The 19,670-nt window shown below is 52.3% G+C and overlaps 1 protein-coding gene across 2 annotated transcripts in view; it reads left to right on the forward strand.

Annotated features, from left to right (window-relative positions):
* CMKLR1 (chemerin chemokine-like receptor 1) overlaps positions 1–19,670 on the forward strand; it is a 252,563-nt gene that overhangs the window by 156,710 nt on the left and 76,183 nt on the right. The window contains exon 1 of one of the 2 annotated variants that reach the window (XM_073625843.1): positions 3,797–3,953. The exons of the other annotated variant lie outside the window; for it this stretch is intronic. The gene's annotated coding sequence lies outside the window, so the exon portion shown is untranslated. Of the gene's footprint in view, positions 1–3,796; positions 3,954–19,670 lie in introns of those variants that run through there. 2 annotated transcript variants of the gene reach the window in all.

The raw sequence follows: 19,670 nt of genomic DNA on the forward strand, positions 1-19,670 counted from the left end.
ATAGACACCCCCCAGGCATGATATTTAAAGGAATATTTCATTTTTATTGTTTCACTTTAAGCATTAAAAAAATCACTGCTCCTGAAAAAACGTTCATTTAAAAAAAAAATTGGCTGCCAATAGCTGAGAGCACTGATCGGACTGTTCTGGCAGGGGGGGCGTTCCCCTGTCAGAACACAATAGAACAGCAGGGGAGATTGCTGTACTAACATTGGATAGTTAGTACAGTGGCTCCAACCTGACCTGTCAGGTTTTTTTTGCTCAACCTGCTGGGTTGAAGGAAAACTAAAAACTAGTGGTTTGTACGAGGCGTTAAAACTTACAGTCTCTGTACAGCGCTGCTCAGAGAGCGTAAGGGAGAAGCAGCATAAAAAGCCAATCAGTTGCGCAAGAAGAATGCTCATAGGAGGAAAGAACAGAGTGGTAGAGAGATGAGGTCATCAATGCACTGAATTTCCTTTTACTATGCAGTCACAGGGTAGATAAGGGTTTCTCAACCAGGGTTCCCCCAGAGGTTGTTCACGGTTCCTTGAGCAATGAGCAACTTCTGTCTTTCAGATAAGTTTCCACAGACATTATTGATCTTTATAGCTATCTCTAAGAGGGTAATTCTTCCCAGTGACTACAAGTGTAAGGAGCATTCTTCCCACTGACCATCTCACTATGTATCATGAGTTGCAGATATAGTAATGTTTAGCAGGGGTTCCCAGAGACCAGAAATTTGTTTCAAGGGTTGCTCTGTGTTGAAAAGGTTGAAAAGTACTAGGGTAGAGGGTGGGCAGTAGATCTGTAAGAAAAAGTGGAAATACAGCAGAAAAAAAAAATGATGCCTCTTCTGCCAGGCAGGGCAGTATTTTGTGCTAGAGCTGTGTAAACCTCAGAACTAGACAGACAAGAATACAAACCCTTTGACAGATAAAACAGCTTTTTTATATGTATTTCACCTGTGTATTTACTGTAGCTGTTTTCCTGGAGTTCAGCTTTAAACACAGTTCATAAGCTCCCTTGTGTTGCATAAAACCAAGGGAAAAGATTACATGGTTACGGTTGACATATGCATTGTTGGTGCTTCCTATAACACCGTTGTAGAAATTGTATACAACAGCTTTGATCAACCTTTTTAATTTTGAAGAACCCTTAAAAGAATCTTCAAGTCTCAAAGAACCCCTTCTAAAGTTGATTATACATTTGACTCATGGTACATTGAGTAAGATTAGTTGTAAGAAAAACAAAACAAAAGAACAAAGAATGTAGTGTAATAACCATTAACTGAATAATAATGGACGGAAAAAAAAACTCAGACAATAAAAATTGTAGTGCCCTGTAATTTTGGTGGTCTTTTTGAAAAAATACCCTGTTACATTGATGGTGAGTGGGAAGGATGTTTTGTTATCCTGGTGGTTATTGAGTGGAAAATGTCATACATTAGTGGCAAATGGAAAGAATGCCCTGATACAGCCATAGCAGTCTCAGGGCGTTTTGATATCTGACAAAGGGAGACTTTAAAGTGGTTCTAAAGGTTTAAAGCGTTTGTAAACCCTCGTTTAAAGAAAAACAAAAAAAACAAACCTGTCATACTTACCTCCACTATGCAGTTTGTTTTGCACAGAGTGGCCCCGATAATCCTCTTCTGGGGTCCCTCAGTGGCGCTGGTGGCTCCTCCTCGCATCGAGTGTCCACATTGGAGCAGTGCTCTCCTTGGTGGACACCCATGCGGGCGCGCTCCCGAGTCCTGCATCTGTGTCCATTCACACAGAATGCAGGACTCAGCCCCCGCCCCCTGGCACTGCATCATTGGATTTGATTGACAGCAGCGGGAGCCAATTGTTGCACTGCTATCAATCTATCCAATCAGGACAATAGACACCAGGTAGAGCTGGTGTGCTCGTTCCCGGCCGGGGAAGAATGTGGTTTAGGTAAGTAAAATGGGGGGGGGGGGGCTGAGGGGGCTGCAGCACCACAGAAGGTTTTTCACCTGCATTAGAATGCATTAAGGTGAAAAACCATGAGGGTTTACAACGCCTTTAAGGTTTTTTTTTTTTTTTTTTACCTTTATGTGTTCTCTGCATTAACCACTATAAGACCAGGATTTTTCTGGCACTTCTTGTTTACAAGTTTAAATCAGTATTTTTTGCTAGAAAATTACTTATAACCTCCGAACATTATACATTTTTTTTAGCAGAGGCCCTAGGTTACAAAATGGGGATCCTTGCAATTTTTTACATGGTATTTGCGCAGTGATTTTTCAAACTCAATTTTGTTTGAAAAAATACATTTTAATGAATAAATGATAAAGTTACGCCAAGTAAATAGATACCCAACATGTCACGCTTTAAAATTGCCCACGCTCATGGAATGGTGACAAACTATGGTACTTAAAAATATCTGTAGGCGACGCTTTAAATCCCTTTACAGGTTACCTGTTTAGAGTTACAGAGGATGTCCAATGCTAGAATTATTGCTCTTGCTTTAACAATCGCTGCGATACCTCACATGTATGAGGTATGAGGTATCTGGGCCCCTCCCCCTTGCTGAATCCCCCCATAGCAAGCTGCTTGCATGCTCACTCCCGAGCCAGCTCTCTGTGTACATAAGACACAGAGAGGCTGTCTCAGCCCCGCCCCACTCCCGCCTCACTGAATGTGATTGACAGCAGCGGGAGCCAATGGCTCTTGTTGCTGTATCTCAGGCAATCAGGAGGGAGAAACCAAGGAGAGCCTTGGGTCTTGTGCACATTGCTGAATCAAGATTGGGCTTAGGTAAGTAATAGGGGGGCTGAGGGGGGAGCTGCTCACTGAAGGTTTTTAACTTTCATGCACAGAATGCATGAAGGTCAAAAAACCTTAAGCCTTTACAACCACTTTAAAGATCCTTTTAAAGGGCTATAAGGCAGAAGTGGCAAGGGGTTAAAGTAGAACTAAAGGGAGCTATACTTACCTTTCCTTCAATGGTTCTTGTCCCTTGCTGGTGCCAGAATCTTCTTCTGGGTACTGGTCTTCAGCCATCTTCACTGGCCTGGCGCAGGAGGCCATTATCCAAGCACACAGGGACAGTACCAACGATGTAAACTGAGCTTCACTTGAGCAGCTAAATTTTTATTTCTTGAGAAGACAGCAAGCAGGCAGGTAGCTATATTTTAATGAAGAAGAGATATCGCATGTCTCTTCTTCAATAAAAATCCTGCCCGCTCGCTGTTTCTGACAGCTTAAGCAGTTGCAGAAACAGTTTTTTCCTTTTGGGATAAATGTTTTAACTCAATGTCTAAAAGCTGACCATTGTAAGCATCGATTTTTAGTGTTAAATGGTTTGTCTCAACCCTCTAACTTTTTCTGGATTGCTTGGTCTGTTTAAGAAACTTGAATAGTAAAAGACTTACTGGCTGGACCACTTGGTAAAAAATAAAGATAAAAAAAAGTCTTAAAAAGAAAATGAATTCCACCACCACATGCAATGATTGTTAAACTGAAATACAGTATATAAAATTTTTGCTTTTGAGTTTAAATGTGCTTTAATGTAAAATCAGCTTTAATTTGTTTTCTAATCAAGGTGAATAGTCTTCAGTCTTCAACCCCAATGAACTCTAAAATATAAATGTCAATTAGAATTCTCTTCCCTGTTGATAGCTTACCTCTTCTAAGATCATTTGGCAGAGGCAGATTACTTCCTGACAATTGTCAGTAAAAAGAAAAAAAAGTTTGTTTACAGTACAGCATTGGCACCAAAATCCTGCTTTAAAGGCTGTCTTCGTCCTAGAACACGGATGCAATTAGGTTAAAAGGGAAATGAAACTTACACACTGTGACTTTCCTTTGAAGAAATAGCAGTGTCAAAAAAAAAAAACCCTTAGACTATACCATGAGCCGATGTCAAGAAGACATAGTAGTTTGGTGAAATGCAGTGCTGTAGTCATTGAAAACTTTCAAGACATTAAAAGAAGTTTTGCACAATAAAAGGTAATTTTTTACAATAATTACAATAATGAAGTAGATTTAAATATTGGCAAATGTGCTATGTTAACCTGTTGATTGACATATATTGAAAAATCAGATTTTTATTATTATATGCACAATAATTTGGGGCAAAGACTACAAAATTTGAGTGGGTAAGATTACTTATTTCAATGAGGCTTTAAAAGGCTAAGTACAAATTAATATCTGTGTCTGATATTAATGGGGGTCAGTCAGCAACATTTCAGATTACTTCAGGTACGGTTATGCATCAATGCCTCTTAGTAAGTTCTTCTCACTGAATTATATCCATTTTTGATACTAGGCTGATAACTTTGGTAATTCTGTCACTGACTTGTTTGCATTAGCTGCTGATTACTCAATAATTGCGCCTGGCTTTATAAACCTAAATGTTGTATATTTTTGTTTAAGAGCTAAAACTTTTGTCCAAGTGTACCATACCAAATTCCCTAGCCCCTTACATGAATTTTGCTGTATTCTTTATTGAAACACATAGGGATTGATTTACTAAAGGAATAGAGACTAACAACCTAGTAAAATATATGCTCACTTTTGCAAAGTTAATGTTTGCTGAAGTTGTGCGTTTGAAAAAAAAAAAAAAAACATCTTTTTTTGTAATTACCCTTGATTTTGTAATTACCCTTGATTGGCTATTCAATATAAATACTGTATTTACAAAAAGTCACTTTAAAAATGAGTGTACACTTTCCAAAGTAAACATCCACTTCTCTAGATAAACAACATTTATTTAATAGAGATTAATCATACATTTTCCTTTTACTAACTCAGTGCCCATTTTTGGGCACCAAAAGTTGCTTATGGTAGGCCTGTCACTTAAGATTCACTGATAGATAACCTATAGCAATACATAATTTTCCCATGTTTTCTCACCAACCCAATTGCCAGAAGGAACCCCTGGAAGATTCTAGTACTTTCAGGTGTAGGGAGGCATGTGACCCTATACTTATACCGTCTACAATGCAATAAACAACATCCAAGCAGTCAATTACTAAGCTCAAGAACAGTCACATAGGGTTGAGAAAGGTCCTTAGCCTTGGGTAAGCCCCCACATAGAGCTTTTTATGCAGGGTTATTGCAGAAGAGCTCAGGAAAGGTGCATTTTAATAGGAGAGGAATGGCTATCAAGAGAGCCCTATAGTCTTCAAAATAGCCAAAGATGTACATAATGGAGGATACCCATGGATAGCTTTATTGACAGTGAGCATAAATCACTAATATGTGCTTGTTTTTCTCTGCAGTCACATGTGATATGGCCCTGATTAGAAATTCAGAATTCACATTGTTTTAGATTTTCCAAAGATGTCCTAACTAGTTTCGGGAAAATTAGGTGTTCCATCTGTACATAAATTACCTATGACAAAGCTAGGCAGCAAGACCCCTGCACATAACTGCAGCATTGCCAGTCCATAGTGGAACGATGCAAAGAGGTATTATGTACCAGGCCCCTCACTTTGATGCCCACAAGCTGGGCTTTAATTAGTTTCAGCAGTTTTACAAATGTGGTAAAAATATAGTAGTCATTCATATCAAAATGATACCTAATAATATTTCTTAAAATAATTATCTTATCATGTATATACTTTAACAATTGACTTCTATTCTGTTTCTAATTATTTTTCTGTATTTTTTTTTAATTGATCACGCTGATGGTGAATTAAGCAATTTAAACAGTTCCTATTAATTAAATCAAAACATTTTTAGCACCAGCTGCTGCCATGAAAACAGCATGTGTCTTGACAGCTCTTGTCTAGAAAAAAAAGTAACTGTAAAAAACATGGTGTCATGGACATTCTAGACAAGAAAATCAGAGCTTATTTTAACGCTCAGTAAATCTAAATTGCAAATGAAGAAGCTGGCTGTTATAAAAGCTTTATTTATGATATATAGAGATGTGGGTGTTTATTAAAACATTTTATATGATGCTGCAATTGTTAGTAGGGAGGGCATATCACTTTGGATTGTGTAGACACACAAAAGTTTGTGAGGCCATGGCACATATTTCTTAAAGTGTGAAGCAGGAGCGTTGCTAGGTCTGCAAAAGATCTGGGGCTAGAGCCCATAGCAGCGGTCACCGGTCACCAACCGGGGGGGGGTACGCTGGTGGTAAGCAATTTTTCGTGGGCAATGGCCGGTGTTGGCGGTACAATCATCATGGCACCATGGTTGATATGGTGTCAGGGTGATTGAAGCGCATTGTTTCTATTGTTACATTCTAATATATAATGCCACCAGATGCAGCTTGTTACTTGCCACTGTCACCTGCCACTAGATGTGGATTGTCACTTGCCACTGTCGCCTGCCACCAGATGTGGATTGTCACTTGCACCTGTCACCAGATGTGGATTGTCAGTTGCCACCTGATGTGGATTGTCACTTGCCATTTTCAGATTGCCACTTGCCACGTCACCTGCCACCATTTGCAGATTGTCACTTGCCATGTCGCCTGGCACCAGATGTGGATTGTCACTTGCCAACTGATGTGGATTGTCACTTGCCATGCCAGCCAGTGCCACCAAATGTGCATTGTTGCTGCATTGGTGGCAGGCTGGCAGCACTGGTCCATTTAGTGAGGGCAGGAGAGCAGTGATGCAGGCGGGCAGTGAGAGATGATGTCATCTCTGCTCATCCGCCCGCTCACTTCTTTCCTCTCTTTTAGGCTACTTTCACACTGAGGCACTTTAAGCTAAATATTGCGCCTGCAAAGCGGCTGTAAAGCTCCTCTCCTGTCACTTCAGTGTGAAAGCCCGAGTGCCATTGAAATCAATGGGCAGCGCCACCGAAGCACCTGCAAATCGCTTCAGTAGCAGAGCTTTGCGGGCGCTATTAACCCCTTAATCGGCCGCTAGCAGGGGGTTAAAAGTGCCCCGCTAGTGGCTGAAAAGCACTGCTTAAACTAAGGTAAAGCGCCACTAAAAATAATGGCGCTTTACCGTTGATGTCCCCCGCCACAGTGTGAAAGCTTTGCGGGTGCTATTAACCCCTTAATCGGCCGCTAGCGGGGGGTTAAAAGCGCCCCGCTAGTGGTCGAAAAGCACTGCTTAAACTACGGTAAAGCACCGCTAAAAATAGAGGCGCTTTACCGTCAATGTCCCCCCGCCACAGTGTGAAAGTGCCCTTAGAGTAGCCTCTGTGTGTGGGACATCTGCTGCAGGGAAGGCAGAGAGGGAGTCAGTGTTCTCCTCATGATCAGCGGGTTGTGCTGGCAGTGAAGCCTAGTGCTGCTTTTTGGCTGAAGGCAACTTAGTGGGTGATGAGGCTGGGGAGACTGCAGCTCTCTTACTTCTGTCAGATGAGGAGGAGAGGGAGGCTTTGTCTATGTCAGAGTCTGGGTGACAAAGTCTCTGGGCAGTGGTTGTGGTGAGGCAGGGTGGACGTTCTCTGCAGAGCCATCTTGGACTGCTGTGTGCTTCATGAATAAATCTGTGAGGCGGCAGAAAGTGGCGTCACTAGGGTTGGTGTCACCTGGTGCCGCAAAAAATGGTGTCACCCCCCTCCTGTCTATCCTGCCCAGCGCCCTGCAGGCGCACCTCCAAATGGTCCCTGTAAATTAAAGTATAGGGTGGTATTGGGCAGGCTGGGGTGATATAGGGCAGGTTGGGGTGGTATAGGGCAGGCTGAGATGGCACAGGGCAAGCTGGGGTTGTATAGGGCAGGCTGGATTTGTATAGGGCAGGCTGGGGTGGTATAGGGCAGTTTGCGGTGGTATAGGGCAGGTTGGGGTGATATAGGGCAGGCTGGGGTGGTATAGGGCAGGTTGGGGTGGTATAGGGCAGCCTGGGGTGGTATAGGGCAGTTTGTGGTGGTATAGGGCAGGTTGGGGTGATATAGGGCAGGCTGGGGTGGTATAGGGCAGGTTGGGGTGATATAGGGCAGGCTGGGGTGGTATAGGGCAGGTTGGGGTGGTATACGGCAGGCAGGGGTGATATAGGGCAGGCTGGGATGGTATAGGGCAGGCTGGGGTGGTATAGAGCAGGTTGGGGTGGTATAGGGCAGGCTGGGGTGGTATAGGGCAGTTTGCGGTGGTATAGGGCAGGTTGGGGTGATATAGGGCAGGCTGGGGTGGTATAGGGCAGGTTGGAGTGATATAGGGCAGGCTGGGGTGGTATAAGGCAGGTTGGGGTGGTATACGGCAGGCTGGGGTGATATAGGGCAGGCTGGGGTGGTATAGGGCAGGCTGGGGTGGTATTGGGCAGGCTGGGTGGTATTGGGCAGGTTGGGGTGGTATACGGCAGGCTGGGGTGATATAGGGCAGGTTGGGGTGGTATAGGGCAGGTTGGGGTGATATAGGGCAGGCTGGGGTGGTATATGGCAGGTTGGGGTGGTATAGGGCAGCCTGTGGTGGTATAGGGCAGTTTGCGGTGGTATAGGGCAGGTTGGGGTGATATAGGGCAGGCTGGGGTGGTATAGGGCAGGTTGGGGTGATATAGGGCAGGCTGGAGTGGTATAGGGCAGGTTGGGGTGGTATACGGCAGGCTGGGGTGATATAGGGCAGGCTGGGATGGTATAGGGCAGGCTGGGATGGTATAGGGCAGGCTGGGGTGGTATAGGGCAGGTTGGGGTGGTATAGGGCAGCTTGGGGTGATATAGGGCAGGCTGGGGTGGTATACGGCAGGCTGGGGTGATATAGGGCAGGCTGGGGTGGTATAGGGCAGGCTGGGTGGTATTGGGCAGGCTGGGTGGTATAGGGTAGGCTGGGGTGGTATAGGGCAGTTTGCGGTGGTATAGGACAGCCTAGGTTGGTATAGGGCAGGCTGGGGTGGTATAGGCAGTTTGCGGTGGTATAGGGCAGGTTGGGGTGATATAGGGCAGGCTGGGGTGGTATAGGGCAGGCTGGGTGGTATAGGGCAGGTTGGGGTGATATAGGGCAGGCTGGGGTGGTATAGGGCAGGTTGGGGTGGTATACGGCAGGCTGGGGTGATATAGGGCAGGCTGGGGTGGTATAGGGCAGGCTGAGGTGGTATTGGGCAGGCTGGGTGGTATAGGGCAGTTTGCGGTGGTATAGGGCAGGTTGGGGTGATATAGGGCAGGCTGGGGTGGTATAGGGCAGGTTGGGGTGGTATAGGGCAGCCTGGGGTGGTATAGGGCAGTTTGTGGTGGTATAGGGCAGGTTGGGGTGATATAGGGCAGGCTGGGGTGGTATAGGGCAGGTTGGGGTGATATAGGGCAGGCTGGGGTGGTATAGGGCAGGTTGGGGTGGTATACGGCAAGCTGGGGTGATATAGGGCAGGCTGGGATGGTATAGGGCAGGCTGGGGTGGTATAGGGCAGTTTGCGGTGGTATAGGGCAGTTTGCGGTGGTATAGGGCAGGTTGGGGTGATATAGGGCAGGCTGGGGTGGTATAGGGCAGGTTGGGGTGGTATACGGCAGGCTGGGATGGTATAGGGCAGGCTGGGATGGTATAGGGCAGGCTGGGGTGGTATAGGGCAGGCTGGGGTGGTATAGGGCAGGTTGGGGTGGTATAGGGCAGGCTGGGGTGGTATAGGGCAGGTTGGGGTGGTATAGGGTAGGCTGGGGTGGTATAGGGCAGTTTGCAGTGGTATAGGACAGCCTAGGTTGGTATAGGGCAGGCTGGGGTTGTATAGGGCAGGCTGAGGTGGTGTAGGGCAGTTTGCAGTGGTATAGGACAGCCTGGGTTGGTATAGGGCAGGCTGGGGTGGTATAGGGCAGGCTGGGATGGTATAGGGCAGGTTGGGGTGGTATAGGGCAGGTTGGGGTGGTATACGGCAGGCTGGGGTAATATAGGGCAGGTTGGGGTGATATAGGGCAGGCTGGGGTGGTATTGGGAAGGCTGGGTGGTATTGGGCAGGTTGGGGTGGTATACGGTAGGCTGGGGTGATATAGGGCAGGCTGGGGTGATATAGGGCAGGTTGGAGTGGTATACGGCAGGCTGGGGTGATATAGGGCAGGCTGGGATGGTATAGGGCAGGTTGGGGTGAAATAGGGCAGGCTGGGGTGGTATAGGGCAGGTTGGGGTGGTATACGGCAGGCTGGGGTGATATAGGGCAGGCTGGGGTGGTATAGGGCAGCCTGGGGTGGTATTGGGCAGGCTGGGTGGTATTGGGCAGGTTGGGGTGGTATACGGCAGGCTGGGGTGATATAGGGCAGGTTGGGGTGGTATAGGGCAGGTTGGGGTGATATAGGGCAGGCTGGGGTGGTATAGGGCAGGTTGGGGTGGTATAGGGCAGCCTGGGGTGGTATAGGGCAGTTTGCGGTGGTATAGGGCAGGTTGGGGTGATATAGGGCAGGCTGGGGTGGTATAGGGCAGGTTGGGGTGATATAGGGCAGGCTGGGGTGGTATAGGGCAAGTTGGGGTGGTATACGGCAGGCTGGGGTGATATAGGGCAGGCTGGGGTGGTATAGGGCAGGCTGGGGTGGAATTGGGCAGGCTGGGTGGTATTGGGCAGGTTGGGGTGGTATACGGCAGGCTGGGGTGATATAGGGCAGGTTGGGGTGGTATAGGGCAGGCTGGGGTGGTATAGGGCAGGCTGGGGTGGTATAGGGCATGTTGGGGTGGTATAGGGCAGGCTGGGGTGGTATAGGGCAGTTTGCGGTGGTATAGGGCAGGTTGGGGTGATATAGGGCAGGCTGGGGTGGTATAGGGCAGGTTGGGGTGATATAGGGCAGGCTGGGGTGGTATAGGGCAGGTTGGGGTGGTATACGGCAGGCTGGGGTGATATAGGGCAGGCTGGGGTGGTATAGGGCAGGCTGGGGTGGTATTGGGCAGGCTGGGTGGTATTGGGCAGGTTGGGGTGGTATACGGCAGGCTGGGGTGATATAGGGCAGGCTGGGGTGATATAGGGCAGGTTGGGGTGGTATACGGCAGGCTGGGGTGATATAGGGCAGGCTGGGATGGTATAGGGCAGGTTGGGTGGTATAGGGCAGTTTGCGGTGGTATAGGACAGCCTAGGTTGGTATAGGGTGGTATTGGGCAGGCTGGGGTGATATAGGGCAGGTTGGGGTGGTATAGGGCAGGCTGAGATGGCACAGGGAAGGCTGGGGTTGTATAGGGCAGGCTGGATTTGTATAGGGCAGGCTGGGGTGGTATAGGGCAGTTTGCGGTGGTATAGGGCAGGTTGGGGTGATATAGGGCAGGCTGGGGTGGTATAGGGCAGGTTGGGGTGGTATAGGGCAGCCTGGGGTGGTATAGGGCAGTTTGTGGTGGTATAGGGCAGGTTGGGGTGATATAGGGCAGGCTGGGGTGTTATAGGGCAGGTTGGGGTGATATAGGGCAGGCTGGGGTGGTATAGGGCAGGTTGGGGTGGTATACGGCAGGCTGGGGTGATATAGGGCAGTCTGGGATGGTATAGGGCAGGCTGGGGTGGTATAGGGCAGTTTGCGGTGGTATAGGGAAGTTTGCGGTGGTATAGGGAAGGTTGGGGTAATATAGGGCAGGCTGGGGTGGTATAGGGCAGGTTGGGGTGGTATACGGCAGGCTGGGATGGTATAGGGCAGGCTGGGATGGTATAGGGCAGGCTGGGGTGGTATAGGGCAGGTTGGGGTGATATAGGGCAGGCTGGGGTGGTATAGGGCAGGTTGGGGTGGTATAGGGTAGGCTGGGGTGGTATAGGGCAGTTTGCGGTGGTATAGGACAGCCTAGGTTGGTATAGGGCAGGCTGGGGTGGTATAGGGCAGGCTGAGGTGGTGTAGGGCAGTTTGCGGTGGTATAGGACAGCCTGGGTTGGTATAGGACAGGCTGGGGTGGTATAGGGCAGGTTGGGGTGGTATACGGCAGGCTGGGGTGATATAGGGCAGGCTGGGATGGTATAGGGCAGGTTGGGATGGTATAGGGCAGGTTGGGGTGGTATACGGCAGGCTGGGGTGATATAGGGCAGGTTGGGGTGATATAGGGCAGGCTGGGGTGGTATTTGGCAGGCTGGGTGGTATTGGGCAGGTTGGGGTGGTATACGGCAGGCTGGGGTGATATAGGGCAGGCTGGGGTGATATAGGGCAGGTTGGGGTGGTATACGGCAGGCTGGGGTGATATAGGGCAGGCTGGGATGGTATAGGGCAGGTTGGGGTGGTATAGGGCAGTTTGCGGTGGTATAGGACAGCCTAGGTTGGTATAGGGCAGGCTGGGGTGGTATAGGGCAGGCTGAGGTGGTGTAGGGCAGTTTGCGGTGGTATAGGACAGCCTGGGTTGGTATAGGGCAGGCTGGGGTGGTATAGGGCAGGTTGGGGTGGTATATGGACGGCTGGGGTGATATAGGGCAGGTTGGGATGGTATAGGGCAGGTTGGGGTGGTATAGGGCAGGTTGGGGTGGTATACGGCAGGCTGGGGTGATATAGGGCAGGCTGGGATGGTATAGGGCAGGTTGGGGTGGTGTAGTGCAGTTTGCGGTGGTATAGGGCAGGTTGGGGTGATATAGGGCAGGCTGGGGTGGTATAGGGCAGGTTGGGGTGATATAGGGCAGGCTGGGGTGGTATAGGACAGGTTGGGGTGGTATACGGCAGGCTGGGGTGATATAGGGCAGGCTGGGATGGTATAGGGCAGGCTGGGGTGGTATAGGGCAGGCTGGGGTGGTATAGGGCAGGTTGGGGTGGTATAGGGTAGGCTGGGGTGGTATAGGACAGCCTAGGTTGGTATAGGGCAGACTGGGGTGGTATAGGGCAGGCTGAGGTGGTGTAGGGCAGTTTGCGGTGGTATAGGACAGCCTGGGTTGGTATAGGGCAGGCTGGGGTGGTATAGGGCAGGTTGGGGTGGTATACGGCAGGCTGGGGTGATATAGGGCAGGCTGGGATGGTATAGGGCAGGCTGGGGTGATATAGGGCAGGCTGGGGTGGTATAGGGCAGGCTGGGGTGGTATTGGGCAGGCTGGGTGGTATTGGGCAGGTTGGGGTGGTATACGGCAGGCTGGGGTGATATAGGGCAGGTTGGGGTGATATAGGGCAGGCTGGGGTGGTATAGGGCAGGTTGGGGTGGTATACGGCAGGCTGGGGTGATATAGGGCAGGCTGGGGTGGTATAGGGCAGGCTGGGGTGGTATTGGGCAGGCTGGGGTGGTATAGGGCAGGTTGGGGTGGTATACGGCAGGCTGGGGTGATATAGGGCAGGCTGGGATGGTATATGGCAGGTTGGGGTGGTATAGGGCAGTTTGTGGTGGTATAGGACAGCCTAGGTTGGTATAGGGCAGGCTGGGGTGGTATAGGGCAGGCTGAGGTGGTGTAGGGCAGTTTGCGGTGGTATAGGACAGCCTGGGTTGGTATAGGGCAGGCTGGGGTGGTATAGGGCAGTTTGGGGTGGTATACGGCAGGCTGGGGTGATATAGGGCAGGCTGGGATGGTATAGGGCAGGTTGGGGTGGTATAGGGCAGGTTGGGGTGGTATATGGCAGGCTGGGGTGATATAGGGCAGGCTGGGATGGTATAGGGCAGGTTGGGGTGGTATAGGGCAGTTTGCGGTGGTATAGGACAGCCTGGGTTGGTATAGGGCAGGCTGGGGTGGTATAGGGCAGGTTGCAGTGGTATAGGGCAAGCTAGGGTGGTATAGGGCAGTTTCCGATGGTATAGGGCAGGCTGGGGTGGTATAGGGCAGTTTGTGTTAGTATAGGGCAGTTTGTGTTACTATAGGGCAGGCTGGGGTGGTATAGGGCAGGTTGGGGTGGTATATGGCAGGCTGGGGTGATATAGGTTAGGTTGGGATGGTATAGGGCAGGTTGGGGTGGTATAGGGCAGGTTGGGGTGGTATACGGCAGGCTGGGGTGATATAGGGCAGGCTGGGATGGTATAGGGCAGGTTGGGGTGGTGTAGTGCAGTTTGCGGTGGTATAGGGCAGGTTGGGGTGATATAGGGCAGGCTGGGGTGGTATAGGGCAGGTTGGGGTAATATAGGGCAGGCTGGGGTGGTATAGGGCAGGTTGGGGTGGTATACGGCAGGCTGGGGTGATATAGGGCAGGCTGGGATGGTATAGGGCAGGCTGGGGTGGTATAGGGCAGGTTGGGGTGGTATAGGGTAGGCTGGGGTGGTATAGGACAGCCTAGGTTGGTATAGGGCAGACTGGGGTGGTATAGGGCAGGCTGAGGTGGTGTAGGGCAGTTTGCGGTGGTATAGGACAGCCTGGGTTGGTATAGGGCAGGCTGGGGTGGTATAGGGCAGGTTGGGGTGGTATACGGCAGGCTGGGGTGATATAGGGCAGGCTGGGATGGTATAGGGCAGGTTGGGGTGGTATAGGGCAGGTTGGGGTGGTATACGGCAGGCTGGGGTGATATAGGGCAGGTTGGGGTGATATAGGGCAGGCTGGGGTGGTATAGGGCAGGTTGGGGTGGTATACGGCAGGCTGGGGTGATATAGGGCAGGCTGGGGTGGTATAGGGCAGGCTGGGGTGGTATTGGGCAGGCTGGGTGGTATTGGGCAGGTTGGGGTGGTATACGGCAGGCTGGGGTGAAATAGGACAGGCTGGGGTGATATAGGGCAGGTTGGGGTGGTATACGGCAGGCTGGGGTGATATAGGGCAGGCTGGGATGGTATATGGCAGATTGGGGTGGTATAGGGCAGTTTGTGGTGGTATAGGACAGCCTAGGTTGGTATAGGGCAGGCTGGGGTGGTATAGGGCAGGCTGAGGTGGTGTAGGGCAGTTTGCGGTGGTATAGGACAGCCTGGGTTGGTATAGGGCAGGCTGGGGTGGTATAGGGCAGTTTGGGGTGGTATACGGCAGGCTGGGGTGATATGGGGCAGGCTGGGATGGTATAGGGCAGGTTGGGGTGGTATAGGGCAGGTTGGGGTGGTATATGGCAGGCTGGGGTGATATAGGGCAGGCTGGGATGGTATAGGGCAGGTTGGGGTGGTATAGGGCAGTTTGCGGTGGTATACGGCAGGCTGGGGTAATATAGGGCAGGTTGGGGTGATATAGGGCAGGCTGGGGTGGTATTGGGAAGGCTGGGTGGTATTGGGCAGGTTGGGGTGGTATACGGTAGGCTGGGGTGATATAGGGCAGGCTGGGGTGATATAGGGCAGGTTGGAGTGGTATACGGCAGGCTGGGGTGATATAGGGCAGGCTGGGATGGTATAGGGCAGGTTGGGGTGAAATAGGGCAGGCTGGGGTGGTATAGGGCAGGTTGGGGTGGTATACGGCAGGCTGGGGTGATATAGGGCAGGCTGGGGTGGTATAGGGCAGCCTGGGGTGGTATTGGGCAGGCTGGGTGGTATTGGGCAGGTTGGGGTGGTATACGGCAGGCTGGGGTGATATAGGGCAGGTTGGGGTGGTATAGGGCAGGTTGGGGTGATATAGGGCAGGCTGGGGTGGTATAGGGCAGGTTGGGGTGGTATAGGGCAGCCTGGGGTGGTATAGGGCAGTTTGCGGTGGTATAGGGCAGGTTGGGGTGATATAGGGCAGGCTGGGGTGGTATAGGGCAGGTTGGGGTGATATAGGGCAGGCTGGGGTGGTATAGGGCAAGTTGGGGTGGTATACGGCAGGCTGGGGTGATATAGGGCAGGCTGGGGTGGTATAGGGCAGGCTGGGGTGGAATTGGGCAGGCTGGGTGGTATTGGGCAGGTTGGGGTGGTATACGGCAGGCTGGGGTGATATAGGGCAGGTTGGGGTGGTATAGGGCAGGCTGGGGTGGTATAGGGCAGGCTGGGGTGGTATAGGGCATGTTGGGGTGGTATAGGGCAGGCTGGGGTGGTATAGGGCAGTTTGCGGTGGTATAGGGCAGGTTGGGGTGATATAGGGCAGGCTGGGGTGGTATAGGGCAGGTTGGGGTGATATAGGGCAGGCTGGGGTGGTATAGGGCAGGTTGGGGTGGTATACGGCAGGCTGGGGTGATATAGGGCAGGCTGGGGTGGTATAGGGCAGGCTGGGGTGGTATTGGGCAGGCTGGGTGGTATTGGGCAGGTTGGGGTGGTATACGGCAGGCTGGGGTGATATAGGGCAGGCTGGGGTGATATAGGGCAGGTTGGGGTGGTATACGGCAGGCTGGGGTGATATAGGGCAGGCTGGGATGGTATAGGGCAGGTTGGGTGGTATAGGGCAGTTTGCGGTGGTATAGGACAGCCTAGGTTGGTATAGGGTGGTATTGGGCAGGCTGGGGTGATATAGGGCAGGTTGGGGTGGTATAGGGCAGGCTGAGATGGCACAGGGAAGGCTGGGGTTGTATAGGGCAGGCTGGATTTGTATAGGGCAGGCTGGGGTGGTATAGGGCAGTTTGCGGTGGTATAGGGCAGGTTGGGGTGATATAGGGCAGGCTGGGGTGGTATAGGGCAGGTTGGGGTGGTATAGGGCAGCCTGGGGTGGTATAGGGCAGTTTGTGGTGGTATAGGGCAGGTTGGGGTGATATAGGGCAGGCTGGGGTGTTATAGGGCAGGTTGGGGTGATATAGGGCAGGCTGGGGTGGTATAGGGCAGGTTGGGGTGGTATACGGCAGGCTGGGGTGATATAGGGCAGTCTGGGATGGTATAGGGCAGGCTGGGGTGGTATAGGGCAGTTTGCGGTGGTATAGGGAAGTTTGCGGTGGTATAGGGAAGGTTGGGGTAATATAGGGCAGGCTGGGGTGGTATAGGGCAGGTTGGGGTGGTATACGGCAGGCTGGGATGGTATAGGGCAGGCTGGGATGGTATAGGGCAGGCTGGGGTGGTATAGGGCAGGTTGGGGTGATATAGGGCAGGCTGGGGTGGTATAGGGCAGGTTGGGGTGGTATAGGGTAGGCTGGGGTGGTATAGGGCAGTTTGCGGTGGTATAGGACAGCCTAGGTTGGTATAGGGCAGGCTGGGGTGGTATAGGGCAGGCTGAGGTGGTGTAGGGCAGTTTGCGGTGGTATAGGACAGCCTGGGTTGGTATAGGACAGGCTGGGGTGGTATAGGGCAGGTTGGGGTGGTATACGGCAGGCTGGGGTGATATAGGGCAGGCTGGGATGGTATAGGGCAGGTTGGGATGGTATAGGGCAGGTTGGGGTGGTATACGGCAGGCTGGGGTGATATAGGGCAGGTTGGGGTGATATAGGGCAGGCTGGGGTGGTATTTGGCAGGCTGGGTGGTATTGGGCAGGTTGGGGTGGTATACGGCAGGCTGGGGTGATATAGGGCAGGCTGGGGTGATATAGGGCAGGTTGGGGTGGTATACGGCAGGCTGGGGTGATATAGGGCAGGCTGGGATGGTATAGGGCAGGTTGGGGTGGTATAGGGCAGTTTGCGGTGGTATAGGACAGCCTAGGTTGGTATAGGGCAGGCTGGGGTGGTATAGGGCAGGCTGAGGTGGTGTAGGGCAGTTTGCGGTGGTATAGGACAGCCTGGGTTGGTATAGGGCAGGCTGGGGTGGTATAGGGCAGGTTGGGGTGGTATATGGACGGCTGGGGTGATATAGGGCAGGTTGGGATGGTATAGGGCAGGTTGGGGTGGTATAGGGCAGGTTGGGGTGGTATACGGCAGGCTGGGGTGATATAGGGCAGGCTGGGATGGTATAGGGCAGGTTGGGGTGGTGTAGTGCAGTTTGCGGTGGTATAGGGCAGGTTGGGGTGATATAGGGCAGGCTGGGGTGGTATAGGGCAGGTTGGGGTGATATAGGGCAGGCTGGGGTGGTATAGGACAGGTTGGGGTGGTATACGGCAGGCTGGGGTGATATAGGGCAGGCTGGGATGGTATAGGGCAGGCTGGGGTGGTATAGGGCAGGCTGGGGTGGTATAGGGCAGGTTGGGGTGGTATAGGGTAGGCTGGGGTGGTATAGGACAGCCTAGGTTGGTATAGGGCAGACTGGGGTGGTATAGGGCAGGCTGAGGTGGTGTAGGGCAGTTTGCGGTGGTATAGGACAGCCTGGGTTGGTATAGGGCAGGCTGGGGTGGTATAGGGCAGGTTGGGGTGGTATACGGCAGGCTGGGGTGATATAGGGCAGGCTGGGATGGTATAGGGCAGGCTGGGGTGATATAGGGCAGGCTGGGGTGGTATAGGGCAGGCTGGGGTGGTATTGGGCAGGCTGGGTGGTATTGGGCAGGTTGGGGTGGTATACGGCAGGCTGGGGTGATATAGGGCAGGTTGGGGTGATATAGGGCAGGCTGGGGTGGTATAGGGCAGGTTGGGGTGGTATACGGCAGGCTGGGGTGATATAGGGCAGGCTGGGGTGGTATAGGGCAGGCTGGGGTGGTATTGGGCAGGCTGGGGTGGTATAGGGCAGGTTGGGGTGGTATACGGCAGGCTGGGGTGATATAGGGCAGGCTGGGATGGTATATGGCAGGTTGGGGTGGTATAGGGCAGTTTGTGGTGGTATAGGACAGCCTAGGTTGGTATAGGGCAGGCTGGGGTGGTATAGGGCAGGCTGAGGTGGTGTAGGGCAGTTTGCGGTGGTATAGGACAGCCTGGGTTGGTATAGGGCAGGCTGGGGTGGTATAGGGCAGTTTGGGGTGGTATACGGCAGGCTGGGGTGATATAGGGCAGGCTGGGATGGTATAGGGCAGGTTGGGGTGGTATAGGGCAGGTTGGGGTGGTATATGGCAGGCTGGGGTGATATAGGGCAGGCTGGGATGGTATAGGGCAGGTTGGGGTGGTATAGGGCAGTTTGCGGTGGTATAGGACAGCCTGGGTTGGTATAGGGCAGGCTGGGGTGGTATAGGGCAGGTTGCAGTGGTATAGGGCAAGCTAGGGTGGTATAGGGCAGTTTCCGATGGTATAGGGCAGGCTGGGGTGGTATAGGGCAGTTTGTGTTAGTATAGGGCAGTTTGTGTTACTATAGGGCAGGCTGGGGTGGTATAGGGCAGGTTGGGGTGGTATATGGCAGGCTGGGGTGATATAGGTTAGGTTGGGATGGTATAGGGCAGGTTGGGGTGGTATAGGGCAGGTTGGGGTGGTATACGGCAGGCTGGGGTGATATAGGGCAGGCTGGGATGGTATAGGGCAGGTTGGGGTGGTGTAGTGCAGTTTGCGGTGGTATAGGGCAGGTTGGGGTGATATAGGGCAGGCTGGGGTGGTATAGGGCAGGTTGGGGTAATATAGGGCAGGCTGGGGTGGTATAGGGCAGGTTGGGGTGGTATACGGCAGGCTGGGGTGATATAGGGCAGGCTGGGATGGTATAGGGCAGGCTGGGGTGGTATAGGGCAGGTTGGGGTGGTATAGGGTAGGCTGGGGTGGTATAGGACAGCCTAGGTTGGTATAGGGCAGACTGGGGTGGTATAGGGCAGGCTGAGGTGGTGTAGGGCAGTTTGCGGTGGTATAGGACAGCCTGGGTTGGTATAGGGCAGGCTGGGGTGGTATAGGGCAGGTTGGGGTGGTATACGGCAGGCTGGGGTGATATAGGGCAGGCTGGGATGGTATAGGGCAGGTTGGGGTGGTATAGGGCAGGTTGGGGTGGTATACGGCAGGCTGGGGTGATATAGGGCAGGTTGGGGTGATATAGGGCAGGCTGGGGTGGTATAGGGCAGGTTGGGGTGGTATACGGCAGGCTGGGGTGATATAGGGCAGGCTGGGGTGGTATAGGGCAGGCTGGGGTGGTATTGGGCAGGCTGGGTGGTATTGGGCAGGTTGGGGTGGTATACGGCAGGCTGGGGTGAAATAGGACAGGCTGGGGTGATATAGGGCAGGTTGGGGTGGTATACGGCAGGCTGGGGTGATATAGGGCAGGCTGGGATGGTATATGGCAGATTGGGGTGGTATAGGGCAGTTTGTGGTGGTATAGGACAGCCTAGGTTGGTATAGGGCAGGCTGGGGTGGTATAGGGCAGGCTGAGGTGGTGTAGGGCAGTTTGCGGTGGTATAGGACAGCCTGGGTTGG

This window comes from Aquarana catesbeiana, linkage group LG01 (assembly GCF_042186555.1).
Source record: "Aquarana catesbeiana isolate 2022-GZ linkage group LG01, ASM4218655v1, whole genome shotgun sequence".
Taxonomy (NCBI): Eukaryota; Metazoa; Chordata; class Amphibia; order Anura; family Ranidae; genus Aquarana; species Aquarana catesbeiana.